The sequence below is a fragment of the Panthera uncia genome (assembly GCF_023721935.1).
Source record: "Panthera uncia isolate 11264 chromosome E2 unlocalized genomic scaffold, Puncia_PCG_1.0 HiC_scaffold_19, whole genome shotgun sequence".
Lineage (NCBI taxonomy): Eukaryota > Metazoa > Chordata > Mammalia > Carnivora > Felidae > Panthera > Panthera uncia.
The window spans coordinates 24,794,705-24,819,476 of NW_026057588.1; the positions used below are offsets into that span (position 1 = coordinate 24,794,705).

Sequence of the window (24,772 nt, forward strand, 5' to 3'; positions counted from 1 at the left end):
TGGCTGGGATTCCCTGACTCTTGAATCAGAAGGGACATCAAAGAAGATTTGGTTTTTGTTATGTGGGTCCCTTTGAGAGGCAGCCTGGCACCATGTGTGGGGTCTGGAGCCAAGCTGGTGGTGTGGAAGTCCTGACTGTGCCAGCTGAGCATTCCTGGGTCTGAGTGTGGTGGCATAAAGCCCAAATGGGCTGGCACAGAGGCCATAAGCTATTTTATTTACTCTAGTGTGGTAGGTTTCAGTCAAGCAGATCTGACTTGCAGGTACCAGCTGAGTGACGTGGGGCAGGTGTCTCCACATCCAGCCATCATCTGTAACATAGGTCTACTGATACAGCCCTGCCTCAGAGGGGATGAAAATTAAACTAGTCTATTCTTATCAAGTACTTAGAAAAAAATCTGGTGCCCAAACCTGTCAACATTACTTATCATATGGAAATCTATGAATTCCCTAGTTTTCCAATTTTGGGACAGCTTAAAAGTCATTCCTTAAGCTTAGTTGACATGTCCAGCTTGATTGTGTAAAGGGCTTCTTGTTGGAGAGGGTTGGAGTGTGGTCAGAGGGAGGCTACAGACAAACGGTAGCCTTGCAGCCATGCAGTCAGCTCACACAGGAGACTGGGCTTCCAGAGTGTTCCTCCTGCTCCTGAGCCATGCCTGAGACTCAGGAGGCCATGGTGGGGCTCTGACCCACTCCCCAAACTGTGGGAGGCACCTATGACATTTCCCAGGTGCTGCCAGGATGCCTTTGCCTTGCTGCTTCCTCCTGCCCAGCCAGCCTGAGGCTCTTTCTGCTTTTCTTTCTGTCTTTGATGATCTAAACTTTGGGGACCTGGGACGAGCTGAGTATCTGACTTGAGCCCCTACTTTGCTCTCCGTTTCACTGTTCTTTTTTTTTAATTTAAAAAAATTTTTTAATGTTTGTTTATTTTTGAGAGAGACAGACAGTGTGAGTGGGGGAGAGGCAGAGTGAAAAGGAGACAGAATCCGGAGCAGCCTCCAGGCTCTGAGCAAGCTATCAACACAGAGCCTGACGCAGGGCTCGAACTCACAAACCAGGAGATCATAACCTGAAGTCAGATGCTTAACCAACTAAGCCACCCAGGCACCCCTTAATTTTTTTTAGTCTTTACTTATTTTTGAGAAAGAGAGAGAAAGAGACAGAGTGTGAGCAGGAGAGGAACAGAGGGAGAGGAAGACACTGAATCCAAAGCAGGTTCCAGGCTCTGAGCTGCCAGCACAGAGCCTGTTGTGGGGCTCGAACCCACAACTGCAAGTTCATGACCTGAGTCCAAGTCAATTGCTCAACTGACTGAGCCATCTAGGTGCCCCTTAGTTTCACTGTTCTTATATGAAGTCATTCTGTTACTGACTATGACAATAATTTTTCAAATAATAATTCAATGATGTTAACAACTAGCCCATATTGAAAATGTTCAGTAAGTCGGGCACCATGCTACACAGTCTGTGTGTTTTATCTCAGGCGACCCCCCCAAAAACACTGGTGATATTGTAATCCCCACTTTCCAGATGAGGAAATGGACTCAGAGAAGAAACTTACCCCAGATCACATGTGAGATTCAAACCCAAGTCCTTTGGACTGTGTGGTAGCTCTTAGCCACTATACTTAGCTACTTGGGGTTAGAAATTTGGAGACAGTCTTGCAGTGGGGAGTGAAGTGAGAGGTCAGGGTGGATTGAGGGGAAGTCAGGTACATGTTACTTATTCTTAATTTGAGGATGCTTTGATGGGCACCAGTGACAAAGGTCCCAGGGCAGTTTTGTTGACCTAGCAGGGTCCTGTCACTAATGCTTTGCTAACTACTGAGACCCCTGGATCAAGTCAGGGCCCAGCCAGCATCCAGCAAGTCAGCCAGGCATCTGGACCTGTGGTGCTTGGGAGAAGAGATGGGACAGACAGGCCTGGGTTTAGGAGTCTGAAGCATGTACCATCTCCACCCAGGAAGAGACCCTGAAATCCAGATGGGCTGCCTCCCTCCAAGTGTGCAAACTCCCCACCCAAATTCTACAGGAAGGGACCTTTCAAGACATTTGCTCCATTTCTTTAATTATAGACTCTGTGACCCAAGAAAAGGAAGGAACTTACCATTACTCTGCACGAGAGAGCTGAGGCCACCATTTATTGAGTGCTTCCTATATGCAAGACCTTTGCTCTGTGTTCTCCCTCCTTCTCTCATTTAACCCCTGCCATAGTGCTAAGTGGTTTTCCTCAGAACCTGGCATCATGACATCCAGATTAGGATGGTTCACATTGTACCTTAGTGACTCCCTAACAACTGCTGCTTATGGGCATGGGGCTGCTCCACCCCCACCTCAGAGGAGACCCTGCTTAACCAACATTCCTTGTCCATCAGAGGCAGCTGGCCACCCTTCCTTCTGGTGTCTTCTCTACTCCAGCCACACTGGCTGGCTCCCAGGGCCTTGAACAGACCAAGATCTGTCTTTCCTCAGGGATTTCACACGTGTCCCCCTCTGGAAAGATCTCCTCACCATGCACATCCCTCTCCTCCCGCCCTGCCTGTCCATCTCCTGCACATCCTCAGGTCTCAGCTTACATGTCTTGCTCAAATACATTTTTTCTAACCTCTCCTCCTCAAATGGGATCATTTTGTTTCTTCATAGCACATATCCCAATTTGAGAATTTAATTTTATTTGGGGGCCTATTTGCTGAACTCCTCCCCTCTGCTGAATGATGAAGTAATGGAGGTTAGTGGAATGGCTATTTTGTCCACTATAGAACACTTCTCACCAGCACAGTGTCGGGCACAAAGCAGAGCTCACCAGACATTTGTTGAATGATGGATGGTCAGAATGGGCTGAACATGAGTCACTTAAAAATCTCCATCTTTACCACTAGTTTTTGGAGTTCAGACTTTAAATACAAAGGTTATGGAAGAAAACTGCTGAACTTTCTAAAATATTGATCAAAGTAGCTAGAAATCAAAATCAGATTTGGGGGTCTAAATGGTACATTGACTTGTAGCTGTCAAAGGCTATCAGGGATGCAGAACTTGATGTGAGAGAATGTGAGTGACAGCTCAATGAGAAACAGGCAAACTGGGGCTGCCTCCAAGTTTGAGATCATCTTCGGGGGAAAAAAGTTGTGCTTCTAAGTTGTGTTAATTGGTAGAAAAACTCAATCTGCGAACAAGATTTGAAGGGCAGGGCACACTATTTTTTTTTGCTGGGTGAAGGGACAGTTGTGTAAGTTTGCAGGGATACAGCTACACTGGACCATCGGGAGCTGTTGGCAAGCTCCTGCACAATGGAAAGCTGTGTAGTGCAGCCATTAGCTCTGTTATGATCCTCATTTATGATTTTATTTACTTAATAATTCAGTCTTTCGTGTCATGAATTTTTGAGAGAGACATTCAATTAGGAATTATGACTGCAGTTTAGAGAAATATATCTCCTTATTGGTGAGGTGGGTGCCAACTTTCTTTTATGGGTGCACCTGGATGCATTCCAGAACATTTGGAAGAAACAAATTTTAACACTTCTCCCTTTCTCCCTCAAAGCTTGGGAGTTGTGCCAGTTAGAAAAACCTTCCTGTGTCCTCTCAATTCTAGGTGTAGTGTTACATTGGTAGCAGGCAGAAAGGGCAGGGGTGCTCTGGTGACATCTCCCAACTAGTTGACCTGGACAGATATTTCCTAAAATCCTACCACATCCAACTTCTTCCTTGGACCACATGCAGGTGTGAAGTTTTCTCCATTTAATGAGTCTTTCTCCCAAATGACACTCTCATTCTGATGTTTGCTTCTAATACTTCCCATCTCATCAGACTCAGAGTTCATCCTAAACTTTCCCACAGGAATACTCACAACCTCCTCCAAAACCCCCAATTTTCCATCTGGAATGTGTTACATTAGTGTTCCTTGGTTATAAGTAATGGGAATGTACTCTGTCTAACAAGCAGAAAAAGAATTTGTTAGTGACACATTGTCATTGAAAAGCTGAAGACATAGGTTGAGAAAGTGGAAAAGTAAGGCACTGAGGTGGCAAGAAAGCTGGACCATCTCTCCAGTCAAGGCAAATGAGCACCAACTTTTGTATCACTCAGCTTAACATGGAAGCTTGAGGGGAGAACATCTGATTGGCTAAGCCTAAGAAGCAGAAGCCAGGGCACTTTTATTGACAGTCCCATCAGACTGTGTACAATGGGAGAGGTGGTTTCCCTCAAACAGTATAGGATGTCATTGTCTAAAGAAGAAGGAACACATCTAGGAAGGCAGGCAAAGTCAACACAAGTCTGGTAAAATTGGGAGGGATTTGGATACTAGGCCACCCAAAGAGTGGCTGGAGGAGTTGAAGCCCATTAGCCTAGAGACAAGAAGATTTGGTATTGGAATTCAGCTTTGAATTCTTGAAGAGTGCTTGAAAAAAATATTTTTCTCCTTCCTTATAATGCTGTCATGGAGGTAGGGTTATTATCCCCATTTTATTGATGAGGAGACTAATAATCACAAAAATTGAGTAGTTTGCACAAAGTCACATTATAAGAGGGCAAAGCTGGTTCAAACCCAAATTTTTTTGACTCTCAAACCCATGCTGAATGCTTCTTTTTGACTCATTGAGGACATGTTAAAAGGAGTGGGTAGAATAGATAGAAAAATCAGGCAAAACTTGGGTAAATATCAGGGAGAACTTCTCTTGTGTTGTTATTGTTTTAAACAGAGTTTTCTAGCAGTGTTCTTTAGAAACAGTGATCTTACTGGGATGGATAATTGCCATTTTTGTTTCTCAGTTCTATCCTTTCCTTCTTTTGGTAATCATGGGCCAGTTTTACTTTGCAGATGTCTTCAGGAATCTCCTTGCTGGGTGGGCATTTGAGTTTGTATCCCTCATGGGGGTTTACAGTAGCTAATGTTTTTAAGCACTTATTTTCCAGGCACTACTTCTGAGTTTTTTTCATCAGTCAACTCATATAATACTTGCACCATTTTTATGAGATAGAAACAATTTTTATTCCACTTTTACAGAGGAGGAACCTGAGACAGAACATGTCCAAAGTTACACATGCGGTACACAATAGAGCTGGAATCTGAAACAGGTAGTCTGCTTCTGAGTCTGCATTATCTCAGTTATGGTGGCACAGAACTTAAACTGACAGGTAAGCCAATCCACCCTTGTAGCCAACATTTTGGAAGAGCAGAGAGGTCACATGCCAGCATAAAATGGCATGTAAGCAACTAGAAGATGGAGCGGATGCTTGAGGAGAGGAGGTATGAGAGAGAAGCACAGCTTTGGACACTGGCCACCCAGTGCCAGGCCCCATGTGGCCCAGCTGTCCTCTGTTTTCTGTCCTTGGCCAGTCATATCCTTCCCAGTTCCCCATTACCTGAGCTAGTTTGAATGAACCTGTTTCTCATCTCTGCTTTCCTTACTGACAACTCTTCCACAATGTACACTTCTGCCCAGGGGAGTCAACAGTGTCTTCTCTGTACCCAAGTCTAGAGCAAACCAACAAGAGGGTAGGAAACAAGGCACCCCAAGATTCCTGGAAACCCCACAAGGGAGAATCATAGAATGTTTTAAGCATCTTTGACTGTGAAACAGCTCTCAAAATATCCTCTTGGCAAAGGCATTTTTGTTTGGTGAAAATTTACAGGTACTTACCATGTTTTTGAAAAATCAAGACCTTGCTTCTACCCATACCCTTGGTAGAGAAAGCAAGGTCACTAACCCCCACCTGCCTCCAGAAAGAGCAAGTCCCAGACTACTTGCTGGGAGCCCAGCCAAGTGCCATCTGAGGTATTGTGGGATTGTCCATGCTGCTGTCCCTTCCCAAGGCAGTTTGAGAATGTAGCCAATCGACTCCTCTCCCCAGCACACTCTGTTCAACAGAAGAAAAAGACTTTGTGTCTCTCTCATAACTTGATCCTCTGACCTGTGACTTAGGATCCTTCTGGACCTGGAAGGAAGGTGGTTTCCATGACACAGAAGGTCAGACAGAAAAGATTTCTCATAGTATGCTCCTTTGAAAGAAGGATCCAAGTTCAGTATCTCAATCTGGTGGAAGTTAAGAGGCTTGCCTGCTAGGAAGACTTACTTAGGTTTATGGTCAGTGCATTTTGGAAATGCCCATTAGTGTTGCAAACCAGTAAAGAATACAGGGGGTCGCTGGCACCTAATGGTTGCCTTTGTGCAAGAATAATCCTGTGAACTATTTGAGTGGACTAGAATGGGTTCTGTGTCTCTATGATAAGCCCAAGAGTGCTAAAGCGATTTCTTTCCCCAGCATCTTCCCAAGGTAGATCTTTTTTTATGCCAGGGGCTCAGAAAGACTCCAGAGAAGCTGCTGTAGAATCGCAGCTTCTGCCACAAGAAAAACAACTACCTGCCAGGCCCTGTGCCATGCTCTTACCTACGCCATCTCTCTAAATCCTCAGCCCAGCCCTAAGAGGTAGAACTGTTGTTACCCTGTCTCACAGATGTGGAAAATGAGGCTCAAAAAACTTGATTTATTGCCCCAGAAGTAGAGCTGGAACTTGAGGTGGTGAGTCTAACCCCAAAGAGATGGAACCTGCCCCCAATCTTCATTTTGGAGAATTTACTTTTCTTTCCTGGTTCACTGATTCCCTTCCTCTTGGATCTTCCTTCTGCTTGTGCTCCTAACAATCCCAGACACTCCCTACTACATGTACCCTGAGCCACCTCCCACCTCTCTATCCCACAACCCCATTGTCACTGGGTGGCCCAAACAAGAAACTAGAGCAAAACAGTTCAGGCCCTTGAAGACCCTCAGTTTTGTCACATCCCTTCTCTCCTGCCTGAGCCACTGACTACAGTTCCCTCTCCTCATCTGCTTTGTAACACCCCTGGATAGAATTCTGGATTCTTGACTCATCCATCCATCCATCCACTCATTCAGTTGAACAAATTTTGAGCACCTTTAATGGATCAGGCACCGTTCCATGTCTTGGAAACACAAAAACACATAGACTAGAGTCCCTGCCTTCTTTAACACAATTTTGGGTGGCAGATAATGGACAAGACTACAAATAAATGAAAAAGATAAATAAGCAAGACTATGGCAAGTGTCTTCACGGACAGTCCCAGCAGGAGGACATGGAGGAGGTAAGGGCAACTTTAGACAGCAAGACTGGGCTACATCTTTCTGTGGGATGACTTGGTTTTAGGGGGCTGAATGGACTTCTGGTGCCACACTAATGGGGCCCAAGTATGGTATGAGTTTCCTGGGTGCTTCTGCCCTGCAGACACTTCTTTCTCCCTTAGGTCTGTCAGTCAGGAATCCTTAGGAAGGGAGTTAGCAGCCAGGCTTAGTAAAACCTAGTGGAATAGGCAAGGCTGCTAATTTAGCTCCATCTGTTCCTGTCCAGGATGGAGCGCTGGCTCATCCTACCCTTCCTGGGGGACCTTTCTCTCTGGTTCCAGAAATTGTCCTTGGCACCTGCCTACCAGGTCTCTTGTCAATGAAGCAAAAGATTAGCCTCCAACTTCATTGTGTCACTTGTCCAAGTGAGCCTCATACCTCTCCTTCCCCCGAGGTTCATCTATGTGTTTCTTTTTTTTTTTTTTTTTTTTACTGTATATTTGTTTTTGAAAGAGAGTGAGAGAGAAAGAGCAGGGGAGGGGCAGAGAGAGGGGACAGAGGATCTGCAGCAGGCTCTACACTGACAGCAGAGAGCCTAACACAGGCTCAAACACACAAACCATGAGATCATGACCTGAGTGGAAGTCAAGAGTTGGACGTTTAACTGAGCCACTCATCTTTTGTTTCCAGGCCTCATTTTGTAACTGTCTCTGCTGACCTTTTACTAGGATGTATTTGTGAGCACATTTTGTTTATCCCCTGGGGCCCTGGGATCCAAAGGGATTTGGGGGTGGCTCTGTCACAAAGGGAAGTTCTCTGGGGTTCTTGTTGATTTTACCTTTTTTGGAAGCCTGTGAAATAATAAGAAATGAATACAGGCATACTTTGGAGATATTGTGGGTTCAGTTCCAGACACCACAATAAAGTAAATATCACAATAAAGTAAGCCAAATGAATTTTTTGGTTTTCCAGCTCACATAAAAGTTACATTTACACTATATAGTAGCCTATTAAGTGTGAAATAGCATTATGTCTAAAATAACAATATATATTCTTGAATTCAAGAATACTTTATATAAAGCACTTATATAACTCAACACCAAAAAATCAATCTGATTAAAAAATGGGCAAAGGATATGAATAGACATTTTTCCAAAGAAGGCATGCAGATGGCCAACAGACACATGAGAAGATGCTCAACATCACTAATCACCAGGGAAATGATCATAAAAACTACAATGACATATCACCTTACACCTGTCAGAATGGCTAAACTGAAAGAGACAAGAAATAAAAAGTGTTGACAAGAATGTAGAGAAAAAGGAACACTTGTGCTCTATTGGTGAGAATGTAAATTGGTGAAATCACTGGGGAGAACAGTATGGAGGTTCGTCAATAATAAAAATTAGAAATACTATATGATCCAAAAAATTCACTACTGGGTATTTACCCAAAGAAAATGAAAACACTTTCAGCAAGTTGTAATTATTTTTCTGGTAGATTTTGCCTCGGTGTTGATGGCTGCTGACTGATCAGGGTGGTGGCTACTGAAGGTTGAGGTGACTGTGATAACTTCTTAAAAGAAGACAAGAATGAATTTGCCACATTGTTTAACTCTTCCTTTCACAAATGATTTCTCTGTAACCTGTGATGCTGATTGGTAGCATTTTACCCACAGTAGAACTTCTTTCAGAGTTGGAGTCAATTCTCTCAAACTCTGGTGTTGCTTTATCAACTAAGTTTATGTAATATTCTGAATCCTCTGTTGTCATTTCAACAATCAATATTCACAGGATCTTTGCCAGGAGTAGATGCTATCTCAAGAAACCACTTTCTTGCTCATTTAAGAAGCAACTCCTCATCCATTAAAGATTGATCATGAAATTTCAGTGATTCAGTCCCACCTCTGAACTCCACTTCTTTTTCTCTTTAATGTTTATTTATTCTTGAGAAAGAGAGAGAGAAAGAGAGACAGAGTGTGAGTGGGGGAGGGTCAGAGAGAGAGAGAGAGAGAGAGGGAGACACAGAATCCAAAGCAGGCTCCAGGCTCTGAGCTGTCAGCACAGAGCCTGACGCGGGGCTCAAACTCATGAACTGCATGAGATCATGGCCTGAGCCGAAGTCAGACACTTAACCGACTGAGCCACCCAGGTGACCCTGAGCTCCACTTCTGATTCTAGTTCTCTCACTGTTTCCACCACATCTGCAGATACTTCCTCCCCTGAAGTCTTGAACCCCTCAAAGTTATCTGTGAGGGTTGGAATCAACTGCTTCCAAACACCTGTTAATGTTGATATTTTGACCTCTTCCCATGAATCATGAATGCTCTTGATGGCATTTAGAATGGTGAATCTTTTCCAGAAGGTTTTCAACATACTTTGCCCAGACCCATCAGAGGAATCACTATCTATGGCATCTATAGCCTTAAGAAATGTATTTTTTTTAACATTTATTTATTATTGAGAGGCAGAGAGACACAGAGTATGAGCAAGGGAGGGACAGAGAGAGTAGGAGAGACATAGAATCTGAAGCAGGCACCAGGCTCTGAGCTGTCAGCAGAGAACCCGATGCGGGGCTCGAACTCACAAACCGTGAGATCATGACCTGAGCTGAAGTTGGACGCTTGACTGAGCCACCCAGGTGCCCCTGTATTCCTTAAATAATAAGGCTTGGAAGTTGAAATTACTCTTTGATCCATGGGCTGCAGAACGGATGTTGTGTTAGCAGACATGAAAACAACATTAATTTCATTGTCCATCTACACCAAAGCTCTTGGATGACCAGATGCATGGTCAAAAAGCAGTTATATTTGAAAAGGAATCCTTTTTCCTGAGCATCAGTTCTCAACAGAGGGCTTAAAATATTCAGTAAACCATGTTGTAAACAGATGTGCTGTCATCCAGGCTTTGTTGCTGCATTTATACAGCACAGGCAGAGTAGATTCAGCATAATTCTTAAGGGCCCTAGGATTTTTGAAATGATAAATGAGCACTGACTTCAACTTATAGTCACCAGCTGCATTAGCTTCTAACAAGAGAGTCAGCCTGTCCTTGAAGCTTTAAAGCCAGGCATTGACTTATCCTCTCTAGCTATGAAAGTTCTAGATGGCATCTTCTTCCAATAGAAGGCTGTTTTGTCTACATTGAAAACCTGTTGTTTACTGTACCCACCTTCATTAATTATCTTAGATCTTCTGGACAACTTGCTGCAGCTTCTATATTAGCACTTGCTGCTTCACCTTGTCCTTTGATATTATGGAGACGGCCTCTTTCCTTAAACCATATGAACCAGCCTCTGCTAGCTTCTAACATTTCTTTTGCAGCTTCCTCACCTCTCTCAGCCTTCACAGAATTGAAGAGAGTCAGGGTTTTGCTCTGGATTAGGCTTTGGCTTCAGGGAATGTTGTAACTTGTTTGATCTTCTATCCAGACTAAGAAAACTTACCTCATATCAGCAATACAGCTGTTTCTCTTTCTGATCGTTCATGCGTCCACTGGGGTAGCACTTTTCATTTCCTCCAAGAACTTTTCCTTTGCATTCATTTACAATTTGGCTAACTGGACAAGAGGCCCAGGTTTCAGCCTGTCTTGGCTTTAGACACACCTCCCTCACTAAGCTTAATCATTTTTAATTTTAGACTTAAAGTGAGAGACATGTGACTTTTCCTTTCATTTGAACACTTAGATGCCATTGTAGGGTTATTAAATTGGCCTAATTTCAATGATATTGTGTTCGGGAACAGGAAGCCCCAGGAACAGGAAGAGATACAGGAATGGTCAGCTGGTAGATCAGTCAGAACACACACAAAATTCATTGCTTAAATTCATGGTCTTACACGGATGCCCCAAAACAATTACAATAGTAACATCAAAGATCACTGACCACAGATCACCATAGCAAACATAATAACAATAAAAACGTTTGGAATATTGTGACAATTACCAAAATGTGACACAGAGACATTAGGTGAGCAAATGCTGTTGGAAAAATGGTGCTGATAGACTTGCACAATGCCACAAAGCTTCCATTAGTAAAAAATGCAGTATTTCCAAAGAGCGATAAAGTGAGGCCAATAAAATGAGATATGCATATATATTGGCCTCTGTCCCCAGCTTCTGACACAGGACTCCTAAACCCTTGCAAAGAGAGATGTTAGGAAAATCTTTTGTTCTTACATTTAGTCTTTGGCTCCAGTTCCTGACACAGAGCTCCTAAATCCCTTGGAACTTCCTGAGCGATAAGAGAGTCATTTGTTCTAATAGGTGACTCTTGGTGAACTCCTGGATGTAAGGGGTCAGAAGTAAGCCATGATTAGAAGCTTGAAATGTTCAATCTTCCCCCACACACCCCATTCCCAATTCTCCAGTGAGGACAGAGGAAAGGAGGGCTGAAAACAGAGTTAATGATCAGGCATGCCTACATGTTGAAGCCTCCATAAAAATCCCAACAGTATGGGGTTCAGAGAGCTCATGTGTTGGTGGACCATTTTCCTGCCTGGAGGGTGATGTACCTCAACTATACAGAAATGAAAGCTCCCATGTTCAGGACCCTCCTAGACTTTGCCCTATGTATCTCTTCATCTGGCTGTTCAGCTATGTCCTTTATCATATCCTTTATTATATTATAAACTGGCAAATGTAAGTGTTTCCGTGAGTTCTGTGAGTTGTTCTAGTAAATAATTGAATCCAAGGTGAGGGGTTTGGTTTATGGGACTTCGAATTAGTAGCCAAATTGGACAGAGGTTGTGGGTAATCTAGGGACATATCACTGGTCATTTGCATCTGAAGTCAGGGGCATCCTTGTGGGACTGAATCCTTAGCCCGTAGGGTCTGCTCTGCACGAACTTCAGTTAATGTCTGAATTGAATTGAATTGTAGGATACTCAGCTGGTGACAATTGCTTAGTGGGGGACCCCCCCCCACCCCTCACTGCCAACTGGTGACCAGAAGTGTCAGAAATGTAGTGTTCTGTATGAGTAGTAAAGGCGAGACACAGGGGAGAAATGAATTCTCCTTTACAGAAACTTCCCAACCTTCCACAAAATGTTCTTCACTCTGTGGGTCCAAGTTAATGGATGCTGCAGTCTCCCATCCCTCCAACCCCACTCCGGTTAGGACAATCAGACTGATGTTGCCCAGTAAGATTGTACTCAGGGGTTTGAATGTGTGAAACCATGAGCTAAAAACATCGATTTATCTGCAAAAGCCCAAACTGTATCCAACCAAGTCAGATTTTTTTTCTCTTTATAGATTTATGTACTGTGCCAAGGTAATTTTATTCTTTCTAACATCAGGAAAAGACCCTAATACCCATTGAGCCAGTTTGAACTTAAAATGAACTTAAAATTGTCTGAAGCTTTTGGATCAGATTCTCAAAATACTCTCTGAAATGAATCCAAACAACCACTGCCGCTGGGCTGCCCAGACTGGTTTACTAGCGTCACTGCTGATCCTGTGCCCTTTGCCTGCTGCCTGTGCGTTTTGCAAGTGTTGCTTTGCAAAGCTTTCCAAGGAACAGTGAGGGGCTGGATCGTCACAGCACCAATCCTAAGCTGGTCCGTACTGGAGAATATCATAGGTCGAGACCCTTGGGCACCCTATGCCACCTTCTTCATGCTACAGTTGGGGCCAGGAGGTCCAGAGAAGTCAGGGCCATCCTGTCTTCTGTACCTCAGACTGGTGCATTTGTTGGGTCCTCTTCCATCCCAGTAGTTCTCAACCTCAGCTACACATCAGAATCATACAGAAGCAAAGAACCCTTCTGACCAGAGAGGATATTTGTTGTCCCAGCCCAACCCAGAAGAGACTACACCTCCCACTGAACCCGGCCAAGCCAAGAGCTGGGTGGGAGGTGGGCTCAACAGGTCTGTTAAGCCCAGAACTGCATATGGTGAACCTGGGCTCCCTCCAGTTCCTCCCATCCCAAATACCAATTCCATTTCCCCAACTATAACATGAAGGTCTTGGTCTAACTTATTGTAGCAGCTGCACAGTTCTTTGATTACTAGAAAAGCCAGTAATTTTACTGGAAAGGCCAGTAAAGTCATGTGAGTTCAGGTTCCTCAACTGTCTTATTCCTTTGGCATCTCCAGTGCCTACACAGTATCTGGCACATAGTGGCACACAATAAATATTTGTGGAAGAGTAAATGAGTGAGTGAATGAATGAATGAATGAGTATACAATACATACATAAGAACAACAATTTACAGACATAAGAACACCTGGACTAGATTCTCCTCCCTGCTTTGTAGTTCTTATATAGATATGAATTTGTGTATTTAGGAAGGAGCTGGTATAATACTGCTTAAAGTCAGATTCTGATTCGACTATATTCTAACCATTTGATCTTGTAGGTTATTTCGCTTGCCTGAGTTTCAGTTTCTGTATGTGTAAAATGGGAAAATAGTCCCTATATCACAGTGTGTGAAAAAGCCTTGGCACAGTGCCTGACACATGGCAGACACTCACATGTTAGCTATTGTCAGTATTAATAGGAAGCTTTGTTTCCATGTATGCCTATCTATACCGGTATCTATTTTTATACTCATTTAACAGCCATGAAGTTCAGGGTTAAATAATTATTGTGTTTATCCTACAAATACTACTGACTGTCTTTGGCCTCCTTTATAGCTCTGACTCTTTGCCCAGCTTATTTTCAACTCTTAAAGAGTTACAGTCCATGTGTTAAGTGTTACATTTACACTTTCTTCTTGGTTACCAGAGTTACAGCTTATCAACACAGTTTAAATTCTCCACGCCTGTTTTCTATCACTTGTCTCCCGGAACCATCCACTTGGCAAAGCTCTTGGTTCCTTCTCAGTATTTTTTTTTCCCAGTCACCTGATATTATGCCTGTCTCTTCTACTGTTTTTTTTTTTTTTCTCCTCAGCTTCTCCTCCTTCTTTGGCAGGGATAGCAAATGGTTTTCATTGCTTGTGCCAGCTCAGATAGCCTGGAGAGCTACATTGAGGCTTCTAAGGCCATGTCTGGGGTTGGTGGGGCAGAGCATCATGATTGATTGGCAATGCCTGCCACTGACATGGGAGAGGAAGGTAGGGCTATGTGTGGTAGCCATTTGCCATTCTTATTTGGGCAAAGGAAACACTGTGACATCTTTTTGCAGCTTTACTATAAATCTTCAAACAAAATCAAACGTAGGCTAAAAAACAAAGTTAAATCATCTAATACAGTATACCACAATTTGGCCAGGTGGTAAAAAATGATTTCTTCTCATTCTCTCTTAGCCAGAGGGAACATCTATATCCTCCTGTCTTTGGGGAAATGGGAGGCCTTGGTAAAGAATGTTCTTCCTTCTCTCTAGAAAGCACAGGCTACAAGAGACAGATTGCTTCAGAAGGAATATTAAATTTGCTGAGTAAACTCTGAGATCTGTTTGGTTAAAAGGAGAGCTAGGCTTTCTAAGAGATTGTAAGCAAGGGCTATGTGGTAGGGAAGGTATCACTGGCCTAGGACCAATCCTGAGTGGCGTGCTTTCTTACCTCCTCAAAGGCCTGAATAAAGTCACCTAGCTTTGTCTCCATACTTCAAGAAGAGGAGGTATCCAGGGAGGGGCTAACTTGTGAGCAGAGGGCTTAGAAGCATCCATGACTGGTACTGGGTCCTTCTGATGAGACATGGATAAAGCCCCCACCTGGCTCTGTATACCCTGCCCCATTGTGGACCCATGACCAAGTCTTAAGATTCCCTCCTTGGCACCTTTTGGGATGAGCACTGGGTGTTGTTTGGAAACCAATTTGACAATAAACTTCATATATTGAAAAAATAAAAAAATAAAGATTCCCTCCTTGCTCAGAAACCTCTCCTCTGTGAGAAGACATAAAGCCAGCATGGCCACTGACCCCATCTGTCTGACCATTCTTTTGGCTACTACCCTGGGCTCTCCTGTCAACAGTGACTACCTTGTTTGTGACCGCAGCAGCAGCATCCTTTATAGCCTGCAAGGCCTTGGGCAAACTTCCCAACTGCTCTGTATCTCGGTGTCCTCATCTATAAGATGGCAATTACACTAAGAGCATCTACTTTATAGGGCTGTTTTAAAGATTAGAGGGGTTAACACTTGTGGAGCTGTTAGAACAGTATTTGGCACATGATAAATGCTTCCAATGCTAACTATTATTATCATTAGAAGTGCTTTTCCTTTTGTCCTATGTGACCCTAACCACACTATGAGGTCAACTGGGCCGCCAGGGTTAGAATCCTCTTCATAGGAGGCAACAGAAGTTCTGGAGGGGGAGGGTCTTTGTCCTAGAGCACCCTGCAGGTCCAGGTGCTGAGCCAGAGCCCAGTTCTTTTGAGTCCATTTCTGGAACTCTGGGTGAGGCCACCTGTGATTTTTAGGACTGACCCCAGACCACACTGGTGACTGATTCTGTTTTCCTTTGAATTTTTCACATAAAAAGGATTCTATAAACAATCTGAGATTTTGATTATGTCAAAGTCAGATTGGACTATGTCACTCCATTTATAAACGTAGACATGTTGAGTATACACCTTGGTGTGACTATTAATTCACATCCTTAAGAAAGAGAATGGGTGAAGACATTTCTTCTTTTATGCCTGTCACAGAACTGCTGCTGTTATTGGCTCTGAGACCATTCTAATTCCTTTGTAAAATTGCCCAGTTTTCTTGTGGTGGAACCCCATCTATTATGGGGCAAGGGGCAGGGCTTTTAATCCTCACTCTTCTTGTTTCCAAGGAGAGGGGCTTCCACCACAGTAACTCTCTTGACCTCCCCCTTATTCTTCATCCCTCCCCTGGGAGAGGGAGAGACTTACCTGTTTGGTACATTGAGGGAAGGGCACCCCCACTTCTCTCTCAGGGAATACATAGCTCTTTCTCTTCTAAGCCATGATTCTATAAGCTTAGGTGTCCATGATTCTTAGGACACCAAGGGGGAACACTTGCAGTTATCCAGTTCTGCCTGTGATAGGCTGGCTCTTTCTGGGATTTTAGTATTTAGAAGCCTGTTGTTGAACACTGAAGCAACATTCCATGTGTCTAGTTTTACCAGTAATAATTGTGATGTTTTGAGCTCTGTCTGCCTGATCCTGAATCCATCTCTCAAGTGTTCTGAACTCAGGCAGAAAAAAGAAGGAGTGTTGTTTATTAGGTCCCCTCCACTCCCCAAAACCTCTCAAACTCTCAGTCCTACTTCCTAAGCCTGAACTGCCATGTCAGTGAGTCAGAGCCTCACTGCAGTCAGTGAGCATATTCCCTATCCCTTTGGTCACACTGACTGGTTCAGGATGGGCACATGATCCAAGCTGACCCAATAAGATTCGTGGATAGTTGTGATTTCCACTCGAGTTATTTAGAGGAGCGTATAAACCAAGACTCATTGAGTGAGTTTTTTTTCCATCACAGAAGAGCCTGCCTGAATAGAATTGAAACCAAAGTAAGCAGAGTTGGAAGATGGAAGGGGACAGAGACCAAATGACAGTGACCATAAATCTCCTCTCCTGCTTGAGCCAACATGAGCTGATCTTTGTCACTTGCAACCAGACAACCTTGGTTATGCAATACTTCCCTCTCTAACAGTTTGGCAGAAAAGCCCCTGAACTTGCTGATGGGACCCCCATCACACCCTGCTCCTGATATTGTCTATATTTACCATACACATCAAGTTCCACAGATACTTCTATGGCCCTAGATGTCCTATAAGGACAAGTTTGAACCCTATCTGTTAAGTGGATTCAGTGTACTTTCATGTAATAATCGCAAAACTTAATGCAAATGTGGCCCCTTCAGCATATTTTACACGATTCTGGAGCCACTTATCATTTCTATTATTCTCTCAAAACACATCAGAAAGGTGCCTCACCACTCCCCTTGACCCATCACTAAACCTCACTGTGGGCCAGAGAAGAGAGGGCGGTGTCAGTCTGGCCCCGACTGTCATCATCTTCTGGGTTTTCTTTTTTTCTTTTTAAAGAAAACAGTCATGTCAGATACATGGCAAATATAAACCCAAGGATATGATGGAGGGAAGTCTTCACATTTGTATGGCCATGGTGTGGTTTCTGAAGGGGCCTCCTGAGATGGGTATTAACCTGGTCTTGCAGATGAGAAACCGAGGCTCAGAGCTGTTTCATAACTTGTGCAGCACTCAGGACTGCCCAGCTCCAAAGCCCAGGCTCTTGGCCATAGTGCCGCCTTCTGGGCACAGATTCTTGGTGCCCAGTGGGCAGAGAATACTTCCATCCTCCCAAGCTCTGGGGTCCATTTCTCCATAGGTCATGCCAGCAAGGAGTGAGTTCTCCGTCTTCTGAACCTTGAGCATTACCTGCCTTTATTGCTTCTTTGGTCTTAGCCTATACAGATTTGTAGCGAAGCACTTTTCTTCACCTTACCACCCAAAAGGTTGTGATAATATTCCTAAGAAGGCTCAAATTGGTGGGAGTGAAATCAGAACAGACTCAGTGCCAGTACTAAGCAGGACTCATGCAGTTCACAAAGGTGAAAAGGGCTTTTACGACTGGTGATGCATATGCATATGGTACCTGCTGGGTCTGAAGCCTCTCACCATCTCATACTCTATTTGGGACTGTGAAATGACAACAATTTTTTGGTGTGGGGAGCCTTTGGCACTATACACCAAACTTGAACGTACATACATGGCATATTTGCTAAGGCTGCCATAATAAAGCACCAACAACTGGGTGGTTTAAACAACAGAAATTTATTGTCTTACCTGTCTGCAGGTTGAAAGTGCAAGATCAGGGTGTTGGCAGAGTTTGCTCCTTCTGAAGGTTGTGAGAGGGAATCTGCTCCGAGCCTCTCTCCTAGCCTCTTGTGGCGTGCAGGCAATCTTTGGCTTTGTGTGGCTTGCAGAGATACCAGCCCAATCTCTGACATCATCTTCACATGGCATAAGCCCTGTGGGCTTGTCTCTATGTCCCAATTTCCCCTTTATAAGGAATATCAGCCCCATTGGATTAGGCCCCACCCTAATGACTTCATCTTAACTCCTTACACTCTCAATGACCCCATTTCCAAATAAATTCACATTTTGAGGTACTGAGGGTTAGGACTACAACATGAGAAACTGGGGTGTGGGACATATTTCAATCTGTAGCACCTAGAAATTTCACTTCTAGGAAGCCACCCTGCCAATCTACTTGCATGTGTTCACAAACAGGTATTTTATAAGATGGTTTGGTAAAAGCAATATTGGAATGCGCTGCATTAAAGAAGAAGGAGGTAGATCTATATATGCTACTGTGAACTGATTTCCAAGGTATATTATTAAATAAAGAAGCATCTTATAAAATGCAGTGTGCTCATAAAACAGAACATAACTCTGATTTTTGTAGATGTCCATAGAGATGATCAGAAGGATGCACGATCCAAACTGTTAACAGCGGTAGGCTCTGGGGAGAAGAGAGGGAGTAAGGGTGGACAAAGGGCCATCTGGGGTTTCCTGGCACACTTCTGATCATTTGAAGCTTTTATAATGAGAATGCACTCATATAGTACTTGAGTAATACACATAAAATTTGTTTCCTTTCCACACCCAGTGGTGAGACTGCACCCAAAGAATGTATGTCTTAAATGACATGGTCCCCAGAGGGTCTCCATGGCTCCATGGAGAAAGCAGTTCTCAGAGCCTGAGCAAGGGTTGAGTCATTCTCTGCCTACTGGGCACTGACAGTCTGTGCCTGGAGGGCTGGGCAGCAGTATGGCCAAGAGCCTGGGCTTTGGAGTTGGGCAGTCGTGAGTGCTGCACAAGTTATGACGCAGCTCTAAGTCTTGGTTTCCCATCTGCAAGACCAGGTTAACACCCATCTCAAGGGGTCCCTTCTGACGCCACACCCTGGCCAGTTGCTTATGTTAGTATTAGCTCACATTTCACTTATGGGCCAGAAAATATGCCTAAAATTTACCTGAAGCCCATACCTCTGGCATTCCAAGCAGGCATTTGTGAACTCTTCAAGAAAAAGCAAGGCTCTTGAGTTTTGGGCCCTAAGAAATGTGTAGAATTTAGTAGGTGAGGAGAAGGGACTATAGGACTCTGACAGCAGCAGAAACACTCCTCCCACCTCCCCACATAGTCCTCTGCCTTCTCTATATTTAAAATTATTTTGCTCAAAGTATTCACTTATTTTCTCATTTTTTCTTTTTTACTATTTATGTATGTATATACAGTTGACCCTTGAACAACTGGCCTTGAACTGCATGAGTCCACTTATATACAGACTTTTTTTTTTTATAAATACAGGACAGTACTGTAAATGTATTTTACCTTCCTTATGATTATTTAAATAACATTTTCTTTTCTCTATCTTACTTTTTTATAAGAATATGATGTATAAAACATGTAACATCCAAAATATGTGTTAATTGACTGTTTATGTGATCAGTAAGGCTTTTGGTGAACAATAGGTTCTTAGTAGTTAAGTTTTGGGGATTCAAAATTATACACAGATTTTGACTGTGCAGGAGGTCAGAGCTCTTAACTCTTACATTGTTCAGGGGTTAACTGTACATGTATGTAATTTTTATATTAATAGGAAAGGTATGTGCATATACATTAATCTCTGTGTGTGTGTGTGTATTGTGAAAAGTGGGGAGGGGTTAGAAAGAGAGAGGTGGGGGGAGAGAGGATTTCTAATTTCTATTCATCTCAGATTTGTTAAGGAATGAAGAAATGGGATCAAAACTAATTAACTAGAGATTCTGATTCCACGAGATGTGTCACAAATATCCCTCATAAATGACCAGCTTTCAAAAAGATGGAGTCCAATAAAATTCCCTTAAAATGAACATTATTCAAATAGCCCTCTAATCTCTCTTTCAGGATTCAGAAAGACCTTCAAGGCCTCAGTGTCTCAAGGTCACTGTTAAAACATCTGTGAGCAGTGAAAATAGGTTTATTTGAGTGTTCTGAGTGTTTGGATCTGGATAAAAAGGAGCTGATGTTTCTATCTTATTCATTCAGCGATCTGGTGGGTTACAGCTCTGTCTGCTCCCTGTGTAATTAATTGTAGGGCTTAGCTAATGCCTCCTAAATTAATGCAATTATCAGTGTCTCCGAATAACCACCTTCATGCACTGCTATCAAAACACACTGTTGATGGATCTGCAGCCAAAGCAGGGACGCTCTGAGACTGGAGTTGGGATTGATTTTAATTAACTTGTTTCTCATATTACAAAGGTGAGAAAAATACCGATTCTCAGTAGCTCCAGATTAAAAGAATGGAAGAGGGGGTGTGCAGATGGGCAGAGAGACTCGTGAAGATAATAGCTACAAGGTATTTTTGTTCCAAAGCCTCTGTGTCTATGCGCTGTGTTTTATTACCACAGTTGGCTGGGGCTCAGCCCAGAACCCGTTAGCCTACTCTCTGCTTCTCATCCTGGGACTTGAGTCTAAAGAGCCCCTGACTTAATTTGCTTTGGACTGAAATGTGGTGCAATCTTGGGAGCAGCACAACCTTTCCTCTCTTTGCCCCTTCCACCCTGATATTTCATTAAATATTTCATTAAATGTAGAGCTCCAGAACAAAAATCAGGTGAAAGAAAAAGCTTTTTTATGTTTGAATTTGTTTTACACTATAGCTTCACTTTTAAAGGCTCATGTTTCCAGGAACACAGCCCAGTCTCTTGGTGTGGATGGAGCTGCTTCTCCTCTGGGTAGACACTTCGAAAGGGGTATCCATTCTTGGGGCTGGGTCATGAAGCACCATCATTGTGGCATGCTGTATTTCAATGTGGTTTGCTGGATGTTGGGCTGCAAGATGGTCACTGGAAAAGGGAAAGGTCAAATAAGTTTGGAAAATACTGTATGTCCTAGAATACCTCCCTCCTTACACTACCCTAATGTCCTACATACCATAACATATCAAAGGCTCTGAGAAATCCTGCACCAAGCAAGCATGTTTAAACTTGTCCAACCCCAGGGCTACCCATGATAATTGGCCACAGACCTCTTCACTTGGACTTCATCCCTATTAGCATTGGGCAGAAGTAGTGTTAGGTAGAACTCAGATGAGGCACATTTCCTGCTGGGGGATGCACCTGAGATCAGGGCCTTACCTGAAGACCTCATCTCTGTCACTACTTACTGTGTAACCTTGGCAAGTTCCTTCCTCTCTCTGGGCCTCAGGCTTCTCTTGTGCATGAAGAGGTTCCGCTCTTGGATTCTATGCCTCTCTTGGGACTGCAGACAAGTCAACTCAGTTAAAAACCAGAGGACATAAAGGGACAGGGAAATAGGGGAAGAGAATGATTGAAGGAAAGAAGACATAGAAAAGAAAGGGACCTGGCTTCATACAAAAAACATGCTGAAGAAGACTGTTTTCTTTGCAACCGGTTAGGGTTAGCAGTAAAGAATCTAAGATCCCCTCTTCTAACAGCCTCTGGTGCTATAGGGAAGGGGGCAGATTGACCATCCTCCATGTCTGCAATGCCAACATAGCTTCTAGAAAGCTCCTCCACTACCAGGAGCTGCTAGTTTTTTAGCAACATTCCTGCTGCCACCTACCATCCCCACCTCCAGCACCTGTCAGTGGCTGTCATCTGGTCAGGACACAGTGAGGAGGAAACACAATGTAGCCCAGTGGGAGGGACCCCTGGCCCCATTTTTGTAGCTTGAGGCTGCTCCTCTTCCAGGAGAATGCCACTGTCACTGCAGTGGAAAAGTCCTACCCCGGAGGTCAGCCAACTTGGCTTCAGGCAACTCGGTAAGAAGAACATTACCTTGCAACAGCTGAAAACAGAGGATTAATAATTTTCAATGTGACTCTTGTTATAACCTTCTTCATATGCCCCAACAGGGGGGATTTCTTGGTGCGAACAAAGGGAAGGATGGAGAGGCCGACTGAGGTTTGCATTCTTGGTGGAGTCTCTTTCTGAGTTATTTCCCACTCTGCTCAGATCTGTTTCTCTGAGAGATGGGCCTGGCTAATAGTATTAATCACCATTTTCATAAAATATTAAATTTTAAATAAAAATTATTTTAACGTGGGTGAAAATTGCTTTAAAAAGACTAACCAAATGGAGCCTTTATTGTGGCCCAGACGCTGAGCAGGCCATCTGTGTGTGATCTTAACCTCGTCTCTCTGCAGCCCCATGTGGTTGGCACTGTTATCATCCCATTGTATAGACGAGGACCCTGAAGCCAGAGTGGGCAGCTTCTTCTCATCATCTGCTTGCTTAGATCAGAAGCTCCAGCCTTGGCTGTCCCTCTCACCTAATCTGCAGGTTTAAATGACCACTTGATTAAAAGGAGAGATTTCGACTGACTGGTCCTTTTGGTCTTTTACGGTTCTGACATCTCAGATGACTGACTGTCTTTGCATGTTCAGACTTTTTTTGTTCACTGGCCAGTGGCTGCTGCTCCAGCACCATGGCTCTTCTGGGTCTTGATGTCACTGATTGGTGCCCACCGGGTGGGAGTCTCTGCAACAGTGACTGACAGGTAGAGCACACCGGCCTCTAGTTACACAGCCCCAGGCAGTCCCACCTCACCTTCTTCTGAAGGTTATTTCCAGTGAGCTGACCTGTCCTATACCACATGACCCAGATACCCTGGCTGTAGCTGGTTGGATCAGCCAGGGGGGAGCCAGTCCCCAGGCAGGCCAGCAAACCAGAAAAAAGTTTGGTGTGCAAGTTCTGCAAGTCAGAGTTTCCTATACTTATGACTATTGGATAAATCTATGATAGCTTCCCTTTTGAGGACTTTGAACTTAAGCTGTAACAACTGAGAAGTTGGTAGAAGGTGGAGTGTGAGCCACAGAGAGAAAAGAGTGAAAGACATGAAGGGACAGAAGGCATAGGAAGAACAAGAGGTGATGGCGGTGGGAATGGTGGGGGCAGAGATGAGATCACATATCTCATGATATGTGATGGGAGACACTTGGGGCTAGGGAGTAAAGGGTAGCCCTGGTGAGGGAGTAACATAAGGTCCAGCTGCCGGAGTTGTCCCCAAACCCCCTGTATCCATCCTGGGTCTTGGAGTGGAGCTGGCCAGCTTTCTCTATTCTGCCCTGTATCCTAATATTAATCCTATGTAATCTTGGTGAGGGGCTGGAACAGGATTCTTGCCCTGGGAGCCAAAAAGCCAAGTGAATGCACCTCTTGACTCTTGCACTCTGCTAATGACTTTAGCTCATTAGGTGAACTGGCTGCTTTTCCCTGTCCAACTGAATCATTTCTCCAGTTCCTTTCCTGTCTGGTCCATCATCAGAGGAGACTTGATGTGATGCTCAGAGTCTGACTCCCTCCCCCATCACCTGCCCCTCCTGGTTCTTGCTCCCTGTCTCCTTCCCTCTTTCTCTGTCTTAGTCTTTCTCTCAAATGAGACTTCAGAGCTCCTTGGAGTGGGACAATGAAGCAGCCATGCTCTTTAAAAATGCTGTCTGACAAAGGTGTGGGAGGATTTTACTTGATAAAGAGAGAGCTGGAGAGAGAATTTCCTGGAGAAACCTGTCAAGTAGTTTCTTATATGAACCTGCACGTCCTGCTGGCTGGGCTGTCAGTCTCTGGTGGAAGCAGAAGGAAAATCTCTTGCTGTGGTTATTACACTGAAGGCATTTATGTCCCATCGGTGTTGCCCCCCTGAGTATCCCAGGACCCTCTTAGGAATGTCCCGGCCCAGTGGATCTGAGGTGGGCCTGAGGCTTTGAGTCTGGAGACACAAATGTCCTGGAGAAAGCTCTCACTGGCTGCCTCCACCCTACTGACTCATTGCTTATGAACAATTCTCGGGGAGGGACTTACTGGTGTCATTTCTCCTGGTCTCAAAAACCAGGCAGATTCTCCCACACATCAGGCACATAGTAAACCATAATTTCTAGAGAGATATCTTGGAAACTGACTATGACCCTGCCACTTCCAACATTCTTGACCTTTGATCTTATATTATTTAGGATTATCTGGTTACCAATGACAGAAATCACTCTGGCTAATCTAAATTTAAAAAAGAAATTCATGGGGCATCTGGGTGGCTCAGGTGGTTAAGCACTGGTCTCTTGGTTTCGGCTCAAGTTAGGATCTCATGGTTTTGTGAGTTCAAGCCCTTCTTTGGGCTTTGCACTGACAATGTGGAGCCTGCTTGGGATTCTCTTTCTCTCCCTCTCTCTCTGTTCCTCCTCCATTTGCACTGCCTCTCTCTCAAAAAATAAATAAACTTAAAAAAAAAAAAGAAATTCATTACAAGGACAGGAGGTAGTTCATAGGAAATGCTTGACTCCAAAGCTTTGAGGAGACAGAACCAGGCCAGTTCTGGTGGACAAAGCAGCAGGAAATGATGGGCAGTCTGTTCAAGTCATCACTGGTGGGATGAATCAGCAACCAGGATTTTCTGTCCCTTTGTCACTCTGCTCAAGGCTCAAATTCTCATGAGAGAGAAGGACTGATTGGCCTGGTTGGGATGATATGCCAGACATTGCCAGGATCACCTTGATTGGCAGTCCTACTGCATGCAGTGAAGAAAGGGGAAAACCAAAGTCTGTACCAGAGGAAGGGAACATGGTGTTATGTAGCCACAGCATTATGTCTCCACCAACTGACCCTGATTTTCTATATCTTTCTTTGTGCTAACCCTCCATGCTTTGCTTGCTATACCATTCACAGATTTGGCACTTCCAAGCATTCCTCCTGATGTTTTCACCTCAGGTCTTTACTCAGTCGTTCATTTGCTTACTCATCTAATCACAGTGCACTGAACACCTATT

General features: G+C 43.9%; 1 long non-coding RNA gene across 2 annotated transcripts in view; it reads left to right on the forward strand.

Annotated features, from left to right (window-relative positions):
* LOC125915157 (uncharacterized) overlaps positions 1–24,772 on the forward strand; it is a 47,088-nt gene that overhangs the window by 13,691 nt on the left and 8,625 nt on the right. For both annotated transcript variants that reach the window (XR_007455586.1, XR_007455584.1), the window contains exon 2: positions 5,003–5,133. This is a non-coding gene — a long non-coding RNA (uncharacterized LOC125915157). The remainder of the gene's footprint in view (positions 1–5,002; positions 5,134–24,772) is intronic.